Below are 18,106 nucleotides of genomic sequence, written 5' to 3' on the forward strand. Positions count from 1 at the left end.
ATCCCAGAATTACCGAGGGTTAGATCCTGTAGAAACCGCATCCACCGCCCGGCTACCTCAGCCTCCCAGTAGGAGCAGTAACCTGTCCCGATGACCCAGGTGTCAGGCTGGAAGGCCCGTGCGTGGCCACAGAGCCGGCCACCTGGCGTCAGACACCTGGGAGGCCAGGCCAGTCCAGGCCCTTCTGTGGCTTCAGAGAGGACTCACTGAGCCCAGGGGAGAGGCCTTCGTCCCCACTGAGCAGAAGCTCCTTGGGAGGTGGCATGGGGGTGGGGTGGGAGGAGAGGAGAGTCGCCACGTACAGAAACTCTGCTCTCCAGGGAGCGGAGGCTGTTTTGCTGTCAGTGGGGCTGGAGCGTCTGGATGGGGACCACAGAGCCCGAGGGCGGGTCACCCCCACGGGTCGGAAACACAGGGAAGGGGCTCACCCCAGGCCCCAGTCTTCCTCAGCCTGGGATCACCGAGCAGCTTACAGTCACATTACGACCGACACCCCTGAGCCCAGCACCTCAGTCTGGGGAGCCCAATCTTCCTGCAGATGGCCTCACCCTGAGTATCTCTGAGTTTTGCTAAAAGTGCTCACAAATGTTTGTGATTCAGTCCTGGGGGCTCCTTGCTGCCGGCACTTCTCAAGCCCCTGGCAGCCTGAGGCCCCCAGAGGTCCTGAACCTACCGTGGCCTGTGCCTGTGACCTTGGAACGGCCCTTAGCAGATCTGCCTACAGGCCCGTGAGGTGAGAGGCTCTGCTGGTGGCCTCTTTGTCCTTGTCCCTCAGGGGATTCCTCAGCGGGTGGGGGCCAGGCCACAGGTGCTGCAGCTCTGAGGGTAGGGCTCTTTCTGTGTCCCTCTCTTTTACACACACACACAAACACACACATACGCACACATATACACACGTACACACATACACACATATACACAAACACATACACACACGCACACATATACAAACACATGCACACATAAACACACATGCACACATATACATACAAACACATACATACATACACACACACACATACACACACAGCCATTTCTCTCAAGGCCAGTGTGCAGGGTGGTGTGGGTGAGACTCCAGCCGGCCCTGGGCCTGTGGGCACCTGGGTTTTGCAGGGTCTGGCTTGGGTCACAGGCCACTCTCTTCCTCTCTCAGAATGTGCCCAGTGGTCTCTTCCAAGGGCTTTTCAGTTTGGCTTTGTCTGGGGTCACTTGAATTTTAGGACATGCTTTTTCATTCTTGAGACACAATGGAGGTTAGAATTTGCATCCCTTTTTTGCCCAGGGAATTCTTTTCAGTCATTCTGTGAATTCAGATCCATGTGTGGGACAGGAGCTCACAGGACTCCACACGCAGCAGGGTGCAAATCCCAGCCTGAATGCTGCAGGAGGCTGATGAATTCTGCCCCAACCAGCAGAAGAAGCCCTCCAGGCTCAGCTCCCCAGAATGTTCTCAGAGCCCAGGGTGGGGCAGGGGAGACTGGGCGTGTGAGGTCTGTCCTCTCTGCAACAGTATCTGGCCCTGTTCCGGTGCCCTGGTACTTTAAGGAAATAGCCCACTAGCCATGCTGCTATATATTTTTTGATTATTAACCCTTTAATATTGGTCTTAGGCTCTTGAATCAGGGACATTAGTGGTCAGAAGGGGTCTGTAGCAGCACCTGACCCCCCAAAGGACCATGAAGCCACAGTAGTGCCTGTCCATGGAATCCTTTCCAGGCACTTTCTAACTGTAGGCCTGAGGCAGGCTTGGTGGAGCCAGGCCAGCAGAGGAGGAAGTGGAAGGAAAAGACAGAAGCCCAAAGAAATGGTCCCTGACAAGCCACTCTAGAAGCTGAGGGTTCCAGGGGAGACCTGTCCTCTGGAGGACATGGCTTTCCGTGGCCACGAGCAGCTGGGGTTAGCAATTCAGTCCTGCCGGCCCCATAGGACACAGCGGGGTCTGCCTGTGGGACAGATCAGAATGGCCTGGCAGAAATGTACTTCCTCTGGGTCAAATGTCCCCATCAGGTAGGCTCTGACTCTCAAACGGAGCAATCTAGCTCCCCTCAGAGGTACTCCAAAGCTTGCCTCAGAGCCTGGCTGGCATGATACCTGAGTGCAAAGCCTCATCTGAGTCTTGATATTATCCCATCCCTGCTAGGCCATCTTCTGGGGTCATCTTGGCTTTAGACCTGCTGGTACCCAGGATCTTGGTATCTTTTTACATACAGTGGCCAAGTGAGTGATACAGACACGAGCATCCTGGACCCAGAGGAAGGGAATCCTGTGGCTGGGCTGTGAGGAAGCATGGCCAGTGAAGGTGGAAAGGACTTGGAAGGGTGGGTGTGGGGCGGCGGCTATTCCAGGCAGAGGGATCATGAGTCAGTCACCAAGACGGGGCATGTCCGCCCAGTGAGGCACATCTCTGCCATGGACATGTGCTGGAAATCTTGCCCTGGAGGGACGATGTGCCTGACAACTTAGCCTTATCACAGAAGGGCACGAGGTGGGCAGGGAAGGGCCTGGGGCCCATGCAATGGACTGTGTGTGCAGGAGTCATCATTCCCGCTGATGACCATCCAGACTGAGGCATGTGAAGCATTTTCATAGCACCTGCACACGCCAGGCAACACCCTGGGCTGTTCGGACATGTTATCTTGCCTAATCCTCTTAACAGTTCTAAGGTATTATTATAGCCTTCATTTTATAGATGGCGAAACTGGGGTACAGAGCGACAAAGTAACTTGCCCGAGGATCTACCAGCAAACCCAGGGGGTTTGTAGAGGGAAAATGATGAGTTTGGCTTTAGAGGTGTTTGCAGATGTCCAATAGGCAGTGAGATCGTAAAAGCTAGAGGTCGGAGAAGCCGCTGGGGTCGGGATGGATCTAGTGATTCGAGAACATAACTCCTGGGGCTTCCCTGGTGGCGCAGTGGTTGAGAGTCCACCTGCCGATGCAGGGGACGTGGGTTCGTGCCCTGGTCCGGGAAGATCCCACATGCTGCGGAGAGGCTGGGCCCGTGAGCCATGGCCGCTGAGCCTGCGCGTCCGGAGCCTGTGCTCCACAACGGGGGAGAGGCCACAACAGTGAGAGGCCCGCGTACCGCAAAAAAAAGAATATAACTCCTGGAATGATTTGAAATTGTATATGATTTTCTCTTTTGTCTTCATGAGTCTATGACTTTTACACGCAGTCTGCCAAAGGCAGCCATATGTCTGGTTAGAGAGAGAATTTTTTATAGAAGGATCGCCTAGTGAAAGGCGAAGTTGACAGTCAACTTTCGACTTTCAGTATAGGATTATGTGGCAGGACAGGAGTCTTCAAGCCAGGATAGTATCTTGAGGGAGGATTCACCAAATTCCTTTACTTCCCTCTTTCCCCATTGGTTCATCAACAGTGAGTCTCCTGCCCTGTTTTTAAGGCTCACGTGGAAATCTGGGGAAGGGTAAATATGACATAGGGAGGTATAGAAAAAGCATGCCCCCCTACCCTCTTCTGGATCAGGAGATATAAGGGAGAAGCAGGATGGAGCGGGGGCTAAGGAGTCCCCGGCCAGTGACAGTTAAGACGGGGCCCTGGACTTCCCCGGTGGCGCAGTGGTTAAGAATCCGCCTGCCAATGCAGGGGACATGGGTTCCAGCCCTGGTCCGGGAAGATCCCACATGCCGCGGAGCAACTAAGCCCGTGCGCCACAACTACTGAGCCTGCGCTCTAGAGCCCGCGAGCCACAACTACTGAAGCCCGTGCACCTAGAGCCCGTGCTCCGCAACAAGAGAAGCCACCACAATGAGAAGACCACACACCTCAACGAAGAGTAGCCCCCGCTCGCCACAACTAGAGAAAGCCCGCGCACAGCAACGAAGACCCAACGCAGCCAAAAATAAAATAAATAAATAAATAAATAAATAAGATGGGGCCCTGTCATCCCAAGACCTCCCCAGGCCCTGAATGAGCAGAACTCAAGCGAGACAGCAGCTATTCAAGATCTGAGGCCATAAAAGCACACGAGGCCAGAATAAAGCATCGTCTTGGAGAGCAAGGGACCCCACTGGAGAGCTGGACCAGCACACCCCAGGCCAGGGGCCTCTTCTCCCAGCAGAGATAGGCCAGGCTAGCTGAACAACTGAGCATTTTAGACCAAGAAAGACTGAAGACACCTAAAGGGCTTTTATAGTTATCCTACCTGATTACCCTCCATCAGTTACAGGCCTCATCGAAAACGGAATTTTTAATACTGCACATCCAAGACGTGGTATGAGTTAAGTACCCAGATCCATGGAGGAGTGACTAGGTGGTAGTAGAAGCTCTGGAATAGTTGGATGTAGCCAAGGAATGTGAGTGGAATGAGAACAGTGAGCTGAAGAAGCAGAAAATTTGGTCAAAGATGTGAGGGAGAAATTAGAGAGAGTGGGGCTGGGAAGTCTGGAAGTTTGGGTTATAGGGAGAAAATGGTGAACAAGGAAACTTAACGTTGCAAAGGGAAGGGAGGATGAAATGGGGAAAGGGTCATTTGATTTGACAATTAGGAGATCAAGATGACATTTAAGAGGCCAGGTGAGGTAGTGGTGGGAAAGAAACCCGTCAGGTAAATCACTGGTGTTAAGGAGTGAGTGAGTGATGAAATGGAAACAGCCAGAGTAAGTGTTTCCTTTGAAGGTTTGTTAATGGGGTAGGCAGGTAAGAATACATCAGACGACAATGTGAGAGGGTAGCATGAATGGGAGTAAAAGGACCTGGCTGTGACTGTAGGTAGAGAGAAAGGACCCAGTCGGTGAGAAAAGATTAAAGATGCTAGAATTAAAAAAAAGAGAGAGAGAGAGGACGCTGGAGTGTGATGGTTGAGCAGGACATCGTGTGGAGAAGATGAGAAAGGGGATCAGGAGAACAAGGTGGAAAGACTGACCCGGTGAAGGAAGCAGGGACCTCTATCTCCAGGAAGGAAGACAAGTGAGGACACAGGTGTTCTCAGGTGGAGACAAGGGTTTATTAATACATGAGGCATGTCCCCCTTTCCATTTTCCTTTACTAACTAAAAAGTGAGGTCACCGGTAGATGAGGCTACCCAACTGGGGAGACACCCAGTGATGAAGGATTGGGAGGGCAAGATGCAAGGGGGATGCGCCTGCCCCCTGGAGGCTTGGGCCTCAACTTCAGGTCCACTTCTCATAAGAGGAGGGGCATCGCTGACGCAATGGGTTAAGCTGCGACAACTGCAAGCGAGGGCAGTGGGATTTTAGAAACGGAGGAGTCCAGGGGAGCAGGGGTTTTCCTGGGGACAGTTTCTGAAGCTTTGTCAGCTTCATTCCTTGTTCATATAATTTTATTAATAATTTTTACTTATTACTCAAAGAACATTGCCAAAACAATAATAGGATTTCTTTTCTTTATTTATGTTTTTGCGGTACGCGGGCCTCTCACTGTCGCGGCCTCTCCCGTTGCGGAGCACAGGCTCCGGACGCGCAGGCTCAGCGGCCGTGGCTCACGGGCCCAGCCGCTCCGCGGCACGTGGGATCTTCCCGTACCGGAGCACGAACCCGCGTCCCCTGCATCGGCAGGAGGACTCTCAACCACTGCGTCACCAGGGAAGCCCGGATTTCTTTTATTTTAAATATTTGTTTATTTATTTGGTTGTACCTGGTCTCAGTTGTGGCAGGCAGGCAGGCTCCTTAGTTGCGGCATGCACGTGGGATCTAGTTCCCTGACCAGGAATCGAACCTGGGACCCCTGCATTGGGAGCTCAGAGTCTTAACCACTGCACCACCAGGGAAGTCCCAACAGGATTTCTTTTAAATCAAGATTTCATTTTTCCATGTTTCATCCCAGTCTTAATCCTAATCCTTTTATGACTTTTACGTGGTTCTAACCAGGTCATAGATTTCAGCAGATTGCATTTCCTGAGAAACAGCCACAGGAGCATTTCGAGTCCTGCAGGCTTGTTTAGAAACTGGTCACTCTCCCGTGACAAGGTAGAGTCTCCCTTCCTTCCCCTTTGAAACTGGATGGGATTTTGTGACTGTCTCTATGAATGGAGATGGAGGTGACACTGCATAATTTCCAAAACTAGGTCATGTAAGGTGAGTTGACTTCTGCCGGGCTCCCTCTCCGGGGACTCTCAGCGTTGGAACCCAGCTACCATGTTCTGAGAAAGCTCAAGCCACATGTAGGTATCCCGGCCAAGAGATCCAGCTGAGGCTTTAGCTGACAGCCAGTGTCAAATGCCAGTCATGTCATCTAATGAGCCTCAGATAGCCATCCAGTTGTGTCCTGTCTGAATTTCTGATCCATAATAAATGGTTGTTTCATGCCACTAAGCTTTAGGGTAATTTTTTATGCAGCCATAGTAACTGGAACGCGCAGAGAGTTTTGTTTGATAACTTTTGCATGTGTTAGCATGAGCATTTACTCATGTTGCTTCATAGTCACAATTATCATCTTATTGGCTGCAAAATATTTTGAATTGGTGTAGTATAGCTTATGTAAATAGGGTGTTATTCTTGGCTATTTAGACTGCTTCTCATTTTTTACTACTTAAGTAACGATATAAAAAGTTGTGCATAGAGATTTTTCTTTGTCTTTGAGCTGCTTCACTGGGACAAATTCCCAGAAGTGAAATTACTTTTGGGTACGAACATTTTTATGACTCCACAAATGTACCACCAAATTGCTTCTCAAAATTGCATCGATAAATTCTACCATCCATTGTGTTTGGCAGTTTTGGTAGATAAAACCACCTCAAATTTGTTTTGAATTGAAGTGGGGTATAAATAAATAACTGCATTAAAGAAAAACCTTTACTGTAATGATTAATTGGTGAAATTGTATTTTATCATTGCTTATAATTTGTATGTCTTGGGTGAGTACTGAGGCTGAGATTTTTCTCTATTTAAAAATGGTTTTTCTATATTTTAAAAATTGCAAAAAATTGTTTTACACATAAAAATATCTGTGTATATTCTTTATCCAATAATGTATTTAAAAGAGCTCTTGAGATCACTGTTTTTTCAGCTGCAAGTCACAATTCATTAGTAGATTATGAAATTGATTAAGTGGCTCATGACCAGTATTAATGAAAAAATTATAATAGAATAAAAATATAAGAGGGCTTCCCTAGTGGCACAGTGGTTGAGGGTCCGCCTGCCGATGCAGGGGACACGGGTTCGTGCCCCGGTCCGGGAGGATCCCACATGCCGCGGAGCGGCTGGGCCCGTGAGCCATGGCCGCTGAGCCTGTGCGTCCGGAGCCTGTGCTCCACAACGGGAGAGGCCACAACAGTGAGAGGCCCGTGTACCGCCAAAAAAAAAAAAAAGAAAATTAGATAAAAATAAAAATACCATCCCACACATAGTGAGTGTTTTGTGTGTGAAATTTTTGTTTTCAATGTATGTAGTGGGTCATGATGTAAAATGTTATTTTTCTTCATGGAGGATGCAACCAAAATGTTTTTAAAAAGTGGTCTTATAAAACCATATTTATTAACCCTTTTTCACATTGATGTGAACATTTCCAAAGCTATGTCTTCCCTTTTTATTTTGAATTTTCTTCCTTTTTTACCATTTTAATTTTTCACACGGTCAGGCCCAGCAATCTTTCGTAATTTCTTATTTCAGTTGAAAACAGAAATTCATCTTGTTTCCACGAAGGTGATAAATGATCCATCCCGTTTTTTGTCAACTCAATTCATACTGAAGAATTCTCCAGACAACCCCAAACTTATAAAAATTCATGTCAGCTCAGCAAAATGCAAATAAAGAGCTCAGGCACAAACGCTATTGTGGAGTGGGCAAATCGAGAAGATGTGGTAAACCTGAGAGCACGTACCCCCGGTCTCACTTCCAGCTGTCAGAGTTTACGTTGCATCAGCCAAATGAGTTCTGGTGCAAATGCTGTATAAGCACATGTTCTCACAGTCACCCAAAGATAGCTACAGAATGGGGAAAAAATAGTTGAAGAGGAAGTAAAGCTGAAGAACACATGGAAACACTCAGAGTAATAAAGAGAGACGCGTTTGGGGACAGAATGGTTAGAATAAAATGATAATGGTAGTAATAATTGCTGCTGTGTATTACATATTGACCGGGCTCATTGACTCCTCACCAACACCGGTGAGGTTTACCATTATTTCCATTCCGCAGATGAGAAAAGTGCGGCCAGAAGGCCACGCGACTTACCCAAGGCTGCTCAGCTTGGTAATACATGCCCGGAATTTCAACTTCAAGCCCATGTTCTTGATCACTGCCTCTCCAACAGGAGCTAGCGGTTGCAATCAAAGGAAAATGGTGAACGCCTGGGAAGAGTTACTTACAATTTAGGCGTCTTAAAGGAATTGCTCTGTGGGAACCTTCCAGATTCCCCTTTCTTCTCTGGGGAATGTCTTTCAAATAACTGGATCTTGTGATTTAGAATAAAAGCAGCTTCTACCCTGTACAGTGCTGGAGACAAACAAGACTAATCTCTTGTATTCCATCTGCTATCTTCCTGGATTTCATTCAGATCGTGAAATTTCCTGATGTTACAAGGTCTCAAAGAGGCAGTGGAGGCCATGGCTTGGAGCACAGACACGGCAGCCAGTGTGTGTGGATTTGTGACTCTGCTCTGCTTCCTTCTAGCTGTGTGATGCTGGCCAAGTTTTCCTCTTTTGTAAGATGAGGATAATAATAGTACCTACCAATTAGGACAGACAGTGCTTGGTCTACGGTAAGGGGTACGTTAGTATGATATATTATTATTACATACTATAACTACTTATTTTGAAGTCAGTATACTTTATATTCGTTATATTTTTTTCTGGTTGGAATTTAAGAGATAATCTAGTTTTATCAGCAGCAATATTTATAGTTAGGGTGAGTTTTTATGTTGATGTTTGTAAGTTACATTGAATCACCTGGCATTTTCTTATCTAATTCCTCAGTTTCCAGAATGCATGCTATTCGGGTGGGGTGACCAAATGTCTCAGTTTACACTTGTCCCAGTATAATTATTAATAGTGTCCCCTTTCAACTCAGAAGGGTCCTGGTTTGGAAGATAAATCACATGGTCATTCTATTTGGAGAACTCCAACTACTTGTCACTGCTATATTATGTGATCTGGGTCAGGAGGCCCAAAACCTAGCATAGAATCAAGGGCAGCGATCCTAACCATTTATCATGCCAGGACCCCTGGGCAGGCTGCAGAAGACTTTGGACACCCATCTAAGTAGAATTTTTTAGTACATGACATTAAATGCACAGTATAACAAAGAAATTCCATAATTTTGCAAGAATGCTAATCAAAATACTGAAAAAACCAAATCTGTGATATAGTAATACACATGTTTTTAATTAATAATTAAATAACAGGTCTAATGACAGATTTAGTAACTATTGTAATTTCAAAGAAGTGATGTGCTTAAATGATATTTTGAGATATCTGTGACAATGGTGACATGATACAGAAATGCCTGTGATTTCTTTTAGCAACAAAATCACAGGTAACACTTCTGTTTGTTTTCTATATTCACAGTAGAACATAATTTTTTTCCCCGTCCAAGTTCCGAGACCTCTTGAATTCTATCCAGAGCTCCCTGGATTTGGGTGGATGTTTGTGGTCAGCAGGAGGGAAACACATTGTACAAAGACCAGGAAGGAAAGAAGAGACTGGAATGGTCGTGGGCTTGGTGATGGAGGAGAAAACTATGTGGGAGGTTGCCAGGATGTGGATGGATGGAGTAAGGAGGCACACGGGTCTGTGGCTTGGCTGTGTTGACTGAATATGGGAGAGGTGAGCCCATCCACGATATAGCCTGCTGGGAACGTGAATTTTCAGAGTGGTTCAGTCTGTGGACTTTGAAGTCCGACACAACTGGATTTGGATCTAAGCCCTGCCATTTCCCAGCATGGATCTTGCACAAGCCATTTAATTGCTCTGTGACTCAGATTCTCCGTTTAGTGGGAATATTAATACCTACCTCACAAAATCACTTTGAAGATTAAATCAGACAATGTATGTAAAAAGCTTTGTACAGTGCCTGATATGCTTTTACAAGTTCCCCACTGATGGTTTTGGCCAGAGTACTGTGGTGATGGTTACTATGAAGGTCTAACTGCCAATAGTAAACAAGGGCTCCCGCAGTCACTAAAACGTCTTCACTCATGTGTAGCCAGCAGGGGGCAGCAAATATCACATGGCAGTATAAGCTTAGGAGGAAAAGAAAATGCAGGGATGAGTGTGGATGGAGCGCCCCCTCTGCTCACAGGCAATGAACTAGATGAACTAGGTTCCTTCTGCCGCCCACCCCACTTCCGTTTGACCCACAGTGCCTAGAAGTGTGTCCAGTCTCTGTTCTTGGTTCAAGCCCACCCAAACCAAAGAAGCACTGTCAGGAATGTTCTGGTGAGGCTGCAGGCCAGGGATTGGGCTGAGACCAGTGGTTTATGTGTGCCCCATAATATCCAAGCAGCATTTTAATCATATAAATGGAGGCGTGCGTACTGGGTCCGGGGAAGAATTCTGGATACAGTGGGAGCTTGTCAGTTTACTCTCACAAACTCCCTTCTTAAACTCTTCTTGCTATCTAAACTTTTACCTGTCCTCCAAGTATTCCCAGGAGCCAACAGGACGTACACAAGGGGTGCCCAATTTAGGAACATCAACCTTGGACATCCTGTTCTGTCCTTCCTTATCCTACTGCGATGAAGTTATTGCCTTATGTTACCCTGTACAGAAAATCATCTGGAAAACTTTTGAAATAGAACTCCCGTGCACACATGGAAAGCAATCATCCCTATTACAGTGACAGAAAGTCAGCAAGTTGTAGATGCCAAGATCTTATCTCCTTGTCCCTTTGCAACCTTTCTCCAGGACATCAAAGAAATGAGATGCAATTAAATAGGACGATGGTAGGAACATGGTGCGTGAAATAGGCAAGCAGAAGTATCATTCGAAAATGCTTCCCCAGACATAGAAAACAAACTTATGGTTACCAAAGGGAAAAGGAAGGGGGAATAAATTAGGAATTTGGGATTAACGGATACACACTACTCTATATAAAATAGACAAACAAAAAGGACCTACTGTATAGTGCAGGGAACTATATTCAATCTCTTGTAATAACCTCTAATGGAAAAGAATCTGAAAAAGAATATATATAAATGAATCACTTTGCTGTACACCTGAAACATTGTAAATCAACTGTAGCTCAATAAAAATAAAAATTTAAAAAAAATGCTTCCCTTCTCCAAGCAACTAGCCCAGGAATCCTTTGTAGATCTGTGCCTTGAGGATGGCGTGATCTCCCTCTCTGTGCCCCTTAGCACATGCCACAGAGCTGAACATGTGACTAGGTCTCCAAGAATTTTTATTGAAAGGTACTGAAATTTGGGAAATGAGCAGAGAGAGCCCCAATAGATATAATCTGGTTCTCCATGGAATGATTTTAATCTTTCTGATCCTTTTTCCTAAGGATCAGAACACTTTTCTGCAAATGAAATCTTATAATTTCAACAAACAAAGCAGAAGAAAAGGAATTTGCTCCAGTTGAGGCAGGAGGGAGAGAGGAGAACTAGGCACCCCTTCCCGACCTCAGCCCTGGTGCACAAATCCAGGCTTCCTTCAAACACAGTTTGAACCCCTTGGCTTCCCACAGGCTGACAAGCCAGTCTGGTCTCTAGTCCAGATTATGCCACCGATTGAGGGTTTGGGGTTTCCAAAATGATGTGTCCAGACTAAGAGGATGGACACCAGTGTAGGTGACCTATAGAAGAAGAACACTGGATAAACAACCAAAGATATAAGTTCTAATCCTGGCTGTCCTACTAATTGGCTGGCTCGTGTTGACTGAGTCACTTGGTCCCTTCTGTACAATGAAGGCTGTGACCATGTGACCTCTGAGAGCCCTACCAGAGCCGACATTCTTGTCCAAAACAGCTGACTCATGGTGACTGGGAGGGAAGGCCACATAATTCTCCTTAGCGCCCAGGTCCAGGACCGGAGCCTCTGCTGCGGACCCACGTGAAACCGTGCAGCAGGAGTGAGTTTATAGCCCCTCTGCTTTTCCTCCCCCTTCTCTCGTGCTGGGCCTCCCCATGCCCTCCCCGCCATGCTGAGCCAGGGGGACCTGTCCCCTGTGGTCAGTGCCCCCTTCTCTGGTCCCTGGTGACCCTGTGCTCCAGTTCCACAAAAACATGTCTGGCTTCTGTTAGCCTGGGGCCTCAGGCTAACTCTCCCTTCCAGGGTCCCAGCTTTAATACATATACCCCTAGAATTCTCTTCCAAAATTTGCTGTTTCTTGTCTGACCACCTCTCACTTCCTGGCCTGCAACTCTTGCATAGTTTGCTTATCACTAGTGAATGGCTATGTTATCTACCCATCATAGAAAATTAAAGACGGTAGGAGAGAACATTGATTTTTAAAAGATAATTCTGTTTGAAGAATCTGACTTCTTTTGCTCAATAACTGCAGTTCGGCATGCTAGATTTTCTGTGTGTACAGTTAAGATAGCAACAGAAATAGTCATAAAAATTAGTTTCAGTGCGATTTAGCGGATAGATCACAGAAAGAGAAGGTGGAACTGAAACGGAGCAGGACCCTATGGTCCTTGCCCCCCATGTCCTCAGCCTGACTTTTGTCCGTGAAAAAACTTTAGCCAAAGAATAAGTTTAATCAGAGAAGTGAGAAAATGCAGAAACAAAGGAAAACAGTCAAAGGAGACCAAATAATAATAGTTTCATCATTAAGCTTAGTCAAGGACCTTTAGTTCCTCCTTAAGGGCTATAGATAATATTCTGAGCCATCTCCTGTGAGCTGTTTGCCTCCGACATAAAGCAAACTCTCCTTTCCTACCAACGCTTGTCTCTCGAGAACTGGCTTTCGAGCAGCAAGCAGCCGGACCTGGGTTCGGTAACAGAACCGTTGACTAGATATTTGGCACATCAGTGAACTTTTCTGGATTAAATTTATCATCTGTAAAATGAGAATCGTGATGCATGAGTCTCGCAGGATTGTTGTAAGCATCACATGAGATCATTTGTTGATTCAGGAAATTTTTATTTGAAATATATCACATACCCAAAAAAGTATACAAAATTGATGTATACCATTTAAAGGAGCAAAATAAAACAAACACATATGTCCTAGGACCCAGGTTAAGAAATAAGTGGTACCTTGGAAGCCCTTTGTATGTCCCTCCCTGATAGCAAAATTCACCCCAAATCCCACCCTTTTTCTTGGTCATAATTTTAGTCTGTATTTTTCCCCTGAGACTGTCTTTTCACCCCCAGCTTTATTGAGATCATCAACGTATAACTTGGGTTTAAGTTTAAGGTGTACAATGTGATGATTTTTTGTTTCTTTGTTTCATGTATTTTTTTAACATCTTTATTGGAGTATAACTGCTTTACAATGTTGTGTTAGTTTCTGCTGTAAAACACACTGAATCAGCTATATCTGGGTCATATGGTAGTTCTATTTTTAGCTTTTTAAGGAACTTCCATACTGTTCTCCATAGTGGCTGTATCAGTTTACATTCCCACCAACAGTGCAAGAGGATTCCCTTTTCTCCATCTGTATATCTTCTTTGGAGAAATGTCTATTTAGGTCTTCTGCCCATTTTTGGATTGGGTTGTTTGTTTTTTTGATATTGAACTGCATGAGCTACTTGTATATTTTGGAGATTAATCCTTTGTCTGTTGCTTCATTTGCAAATATTTTCTCCCATTCTGAGGGTTGCCTTTTCGTCTTGTTTATGGTTTCCCTTGCTGTGCAAAAGCTTTTAAGTTTCATTAGGTCCCATTTGTTTATTTTTGTTTTTATTTCCATTACTCTATGAGGTGGGTCAAAAAGGATCTTGCTGTGATTTACGTCATAGAGTGTTCTGCCTATGTTTTCCTCTAAGAGTTTGATAGTGTCTGGCCTTACATTTAGATCTTTAATCCATTTTGAGTTTATTTTTGTAAACAGTGTTTGGGAGTATTCTAATTTCATTCTTTTACATGTAGCTGTCCAGTTTTCCCAGCACCACTTATTGAAGAGGCTCTCTTTTCTCTATTGTATATTCTTGCCTCCTTTATCAAAGACAAGGTGACCATATGTGCATGGGTTTATCTCTGGGCTTTCTATCCTGTTCCATTGATCTATATTTCTATGTTTATGCCAGTACCATACTGTCTTGATTACTGTAGCTTTGTAGCATAGTCTGAAGTCAGGGAGCCTGATTCCTCCTGCTCTGTTTTTCTTTCTCAAGATTGCTTTGGCTATTTGGGGTCTTTTGTGTTTCCATACAAATTGTGAAATTTTTTGTTCTAATTCTGTGAAAAATGCCATTGGTAATTTGATAGGGATTGCACAGTGTGGTGATTTGATGCACATATACGTTGGGAAATATCTACCACAATAAGGTTAGTTAACACATCCTTCACTTTGTGTAATTACCATTTTGTTGTTGTTATGGTGAGAACATTAAAGCTCTATTCTCACAGCAACTTTCAAGTATACAATACAGTATTGTTAACTACAGTCACTGTGCTGTACATTATATCCCCAGAACTATTGGAAGTTTGTACCCTTTGACCAACATCTTCCCATTTCCCTCACCCCCAGCCCCTGGCAACCACCACTCTACTTTCTGTGTCTACAAGTTCAATGTTTTTAGATTCCACATATAAGTAGATAATCTTCCTCTGTCTGACTTATTTCACTTAGCCTAATGCCCTCAAGGTCCATCCATGTTCTTGCAAATGGCAGGCCTTCCTTATCTCTCATAGCTGAATAGTATTCCATATATAGATATATATATACATTTTTTTTTCTTTTCTTTATCCATTCATCCACTCAATCATTGATGGATCCTTAGGTTGTTTCCACGTCTTGGCTATTATGAATAATGCTGCAATGGACATGGGAGTGCAGATATCTCTTTGAGATAGTAATTTCATCTCTTTTAGGATGTATAGCTGAAACTAATAAAACATTGTAAATCAACTACATTTCAATAAAATTTTAAAAATTGCTCTGTGAGCTTTGGCTGGTCGCTTCACTTCTCTGATCCTCAGAGTTTTCTCCGTTGTAAAACCAAAGTGTTGCTTGGCTAGGCATGCCAATCTGAACGTATATTCTCTTGAAATACCATTTGCACATTTGTAGTTACTTCTGAAATGCTTTCTAAACAATATGCAGTTCTAGGTTTGCAGTTTGTGGTAGCCAGCCTCCGTGGTTTCCCAGTGAATGGGGTTGATCTTTGGTGGAAATGACAGTGTCTGACTTCTGAGGTTAGATAATGAAGACACTGTGGCTTCCACTTTGTGCACTCTTGGATCACTCACTCAGGGAGAGTCAGCCACCATGTCATGAACATTCCAGCAGCTTTATGGAAGGTACTCGTGGGGAGGAGCTGAGGCCTCCTGCCAATGCCCAGTACTGACTTGCCAGTGACTGAGTGCGTTATCTTGGAATCAGATCCTCCAGCCTTAGCCGAGCCTTAGCATGCTGAGTCCCAACCATCATATTTACTGAGAGACTCCCCCAACCAGAGCTACCCAGGAAAGCTGCTCCGGAATTCCTGGACTCCAGTAAGTGTGTGAAATAAGTGTTATAATTGTTAAAACACACACACACACACACACACAAACAAAAGAAAAACAAAGGGTTGGATCCCAAGGCTTTGAAATTGTGTTCCAGGGCCCTCCCGGCTGGGGGCTGTGTATGGGGGTAATAACTGATTTGGTTCTCAGCCTCCTCCCCGACTTAAACCACAGCAGCTCTGCCATCATCTAGTGTATATATTGAGGATACACAGTGGATTTATTTTAAAGCAAAGAGTCCACTGCCAAAAATGTGTTTGAAAACACTGGATTAGGACACACTGGATTAGACGACCTCTAACAGCCTATGATTCCATCTATCAGTATGAAAAAAAAAAACCTTCTTACAAACACATGGGCAGCATTTTCTTCAGGGCTCACTCGTCTTGCCGGAAAGCACAATCCCTGAGGTTGGAAACAAAAGTTCACACGGTGCTGCTCACAGATAAATGAATCAGGAGTTGCCCTTCCTGTGCATGAGGCTGGACAGGGTCCAGGCAGCGGACAAAGAGCTGGTCCTGCAGAGGAAAGAGCCCCACACTGGACACAGCTCCACCCCCTGGGGCACCATCTAGAAACTGGGGGGGACAGTGGGTTTGCTTCTGTTGCCCACATTTTGTTATAATAATAATGACGATACTAACAACATCAACAATGATGACTAGCATGTATCGAGGGCTGTGTGCAAAGCCTGGGAGATTGGTTTCACACTCATGGCCTCGTTTAATCCTTATGACCCCTAGGGGGGAAACATTTGTAGATTGGGGAAACAGAGGTAGGTTAAATGATCCGCCAGACTCATAGATTAGGAAGAGCAGAGCTACAATGAAGATTCAGTCTGTCTATATTTATACAATTTTTTGCTACCATCTCACGTATTTTAGGCCACTAGTCAGAAATGAGCAGCCCCTCTTTGGGTCTGAAGTGCACTGATTTCACACTAGGAGGTTTTCATAGTCATTATAAGCTCTTCATTCATCAACTCACTCGTACATGCGACTGCCATTACCAAGCGCCCACTGTGTGCCCAGGCACGGTTCTAGGCACTGCGGACACAAGAGCGAGGAAGACAGACACTCAGGCTTAGCTGGGAGTTGGGCTGGAGGAAGACCTGAGAAGCCAAACTCTGGGGAAGGAAGGAAGGGAAGCTTCCCTTCAGGTTCCTGAGCCCAATGTCTTCCTTGCAGCACAGCTAGAACATGCCTTCAAGCGTCAGAAAGACTAAATGTGACCTGGAGCTAGACCCCAAGAACCTGAGCCTCCAAAGACAGTCCCCCTAGGAAGTCTTCCCGGGCTGAGCCCAACACGGCCGGTGCTCTTCCTGCTGGTGGTCCCCCCAGGGCTCTGCTGGCAGCTCCACCATAAGCGAGAGGGCCCTCCGTTAGCGAGCACCACAGACACTGCACTGAGACAGCTCGTTTGGGAATTGTGTCAACACAGAGGACACAGTTTCACGTTGAGAAACGTGAAATCAGACCTTGTGCTGTCTGCCATCAACCTGGCCACTATTGTTCAGAGCAGATTTTCAAGTGCGAGTCTTAATCGCCCGTGAGAGTCAATCAGATTTTATTCCATCTTTCGGTTGGTCTCATTATCTTAACAATTCTACTCTTTGGCTGGAACTTTGTTTTGGTCCAATTCCAACTGTTCCATGAGTGTATTTCGTGGCCCCAGCAGAGCTCCTCAAAGCAGGAACCTACACCCTTGTTCTGTAACTCCCACCGACTTGGCCCCTGCAGGGTCAGTACATTTGTGACCAGGAGTTTACCTGAGTCCTAAGGCTGGGATGCAACCTGTCCAGGATTGTGGAGGGGGGATGGGGGTGGGGTTAGTTCCCCAAAGGGAAGGTGGAAACAGGCTCTCCACTGGGAATGCAGCATCTCTACCTATGGAGACCCTCTGGCGTCTATCTGCTCCAGTCTTATGCTGCAAATACTCCTCTATCTTGTCTTCAAAATGCAGCCCCAGTCCTTTGTTGACAGCTCTGAGCCCTCTCCTCTTCCTTCACCCCAGGCAAGGGACAGTTCTTAGATATAATCGGAGGTCTTCTAGAATGCAGGGAGGAGGGCTAGCAAAGGGCCCTTTATCTTGTTTGTGCTCCTGGCTGACTTCTCAATGGTCTTGTTTTGAGAGAATTTTTAAGCAGGGCTCTAGAAAGCAGGCATCTGATTTAAAATCTCTTACTAGTGATTACCCCAAAGTTTTTCCAAAGTGCACTTAAGCCAACTCTTGACTACCTGGAGAGATCGCTTGGGAACTAGATCACAGAGGACTTGCCACAGCTGTCAATGATCTGCTCTTGGTGATTTAGAGGGTCGCTGAAGAGGTTTGCAGTTTGACTTGGGATAAGGTGGGACCTGCCTATCCAGCAGTGGGGACTGGACCACAGTGACCAGTAGGTTCCAGGAAGCGAGGGGCCCAGGCAGTGAGCAGCGGTGAGTGCCTGGTGCTCTGCGCCCCCCACCTGGCTCTACCCCAGCTGCTCAGGGGCTGGGCTGCTCTCCTGCATCCCTGGGTGAGACCCAGCAACCAATGTTGCCCAACTAAACGCTATCCATCCGACACACGGATAAC

Source organism: Monodon monoceros, unplaced genomic scaffold (genome assembly GCF_005190385.1).
Source record: "Monodon monoceros isolate NGI ecotype Baffin Bay Population unplaced genomic scaffold, NGI_Narwhal_1 Super_Scaffold_2, whole genome shotgun sequence".
NCBI lineage: Eukaryota > Metazoa > Chordata > Mammalia > Artiodactyla > Monodontidae > Monodon > Monodon monoceros.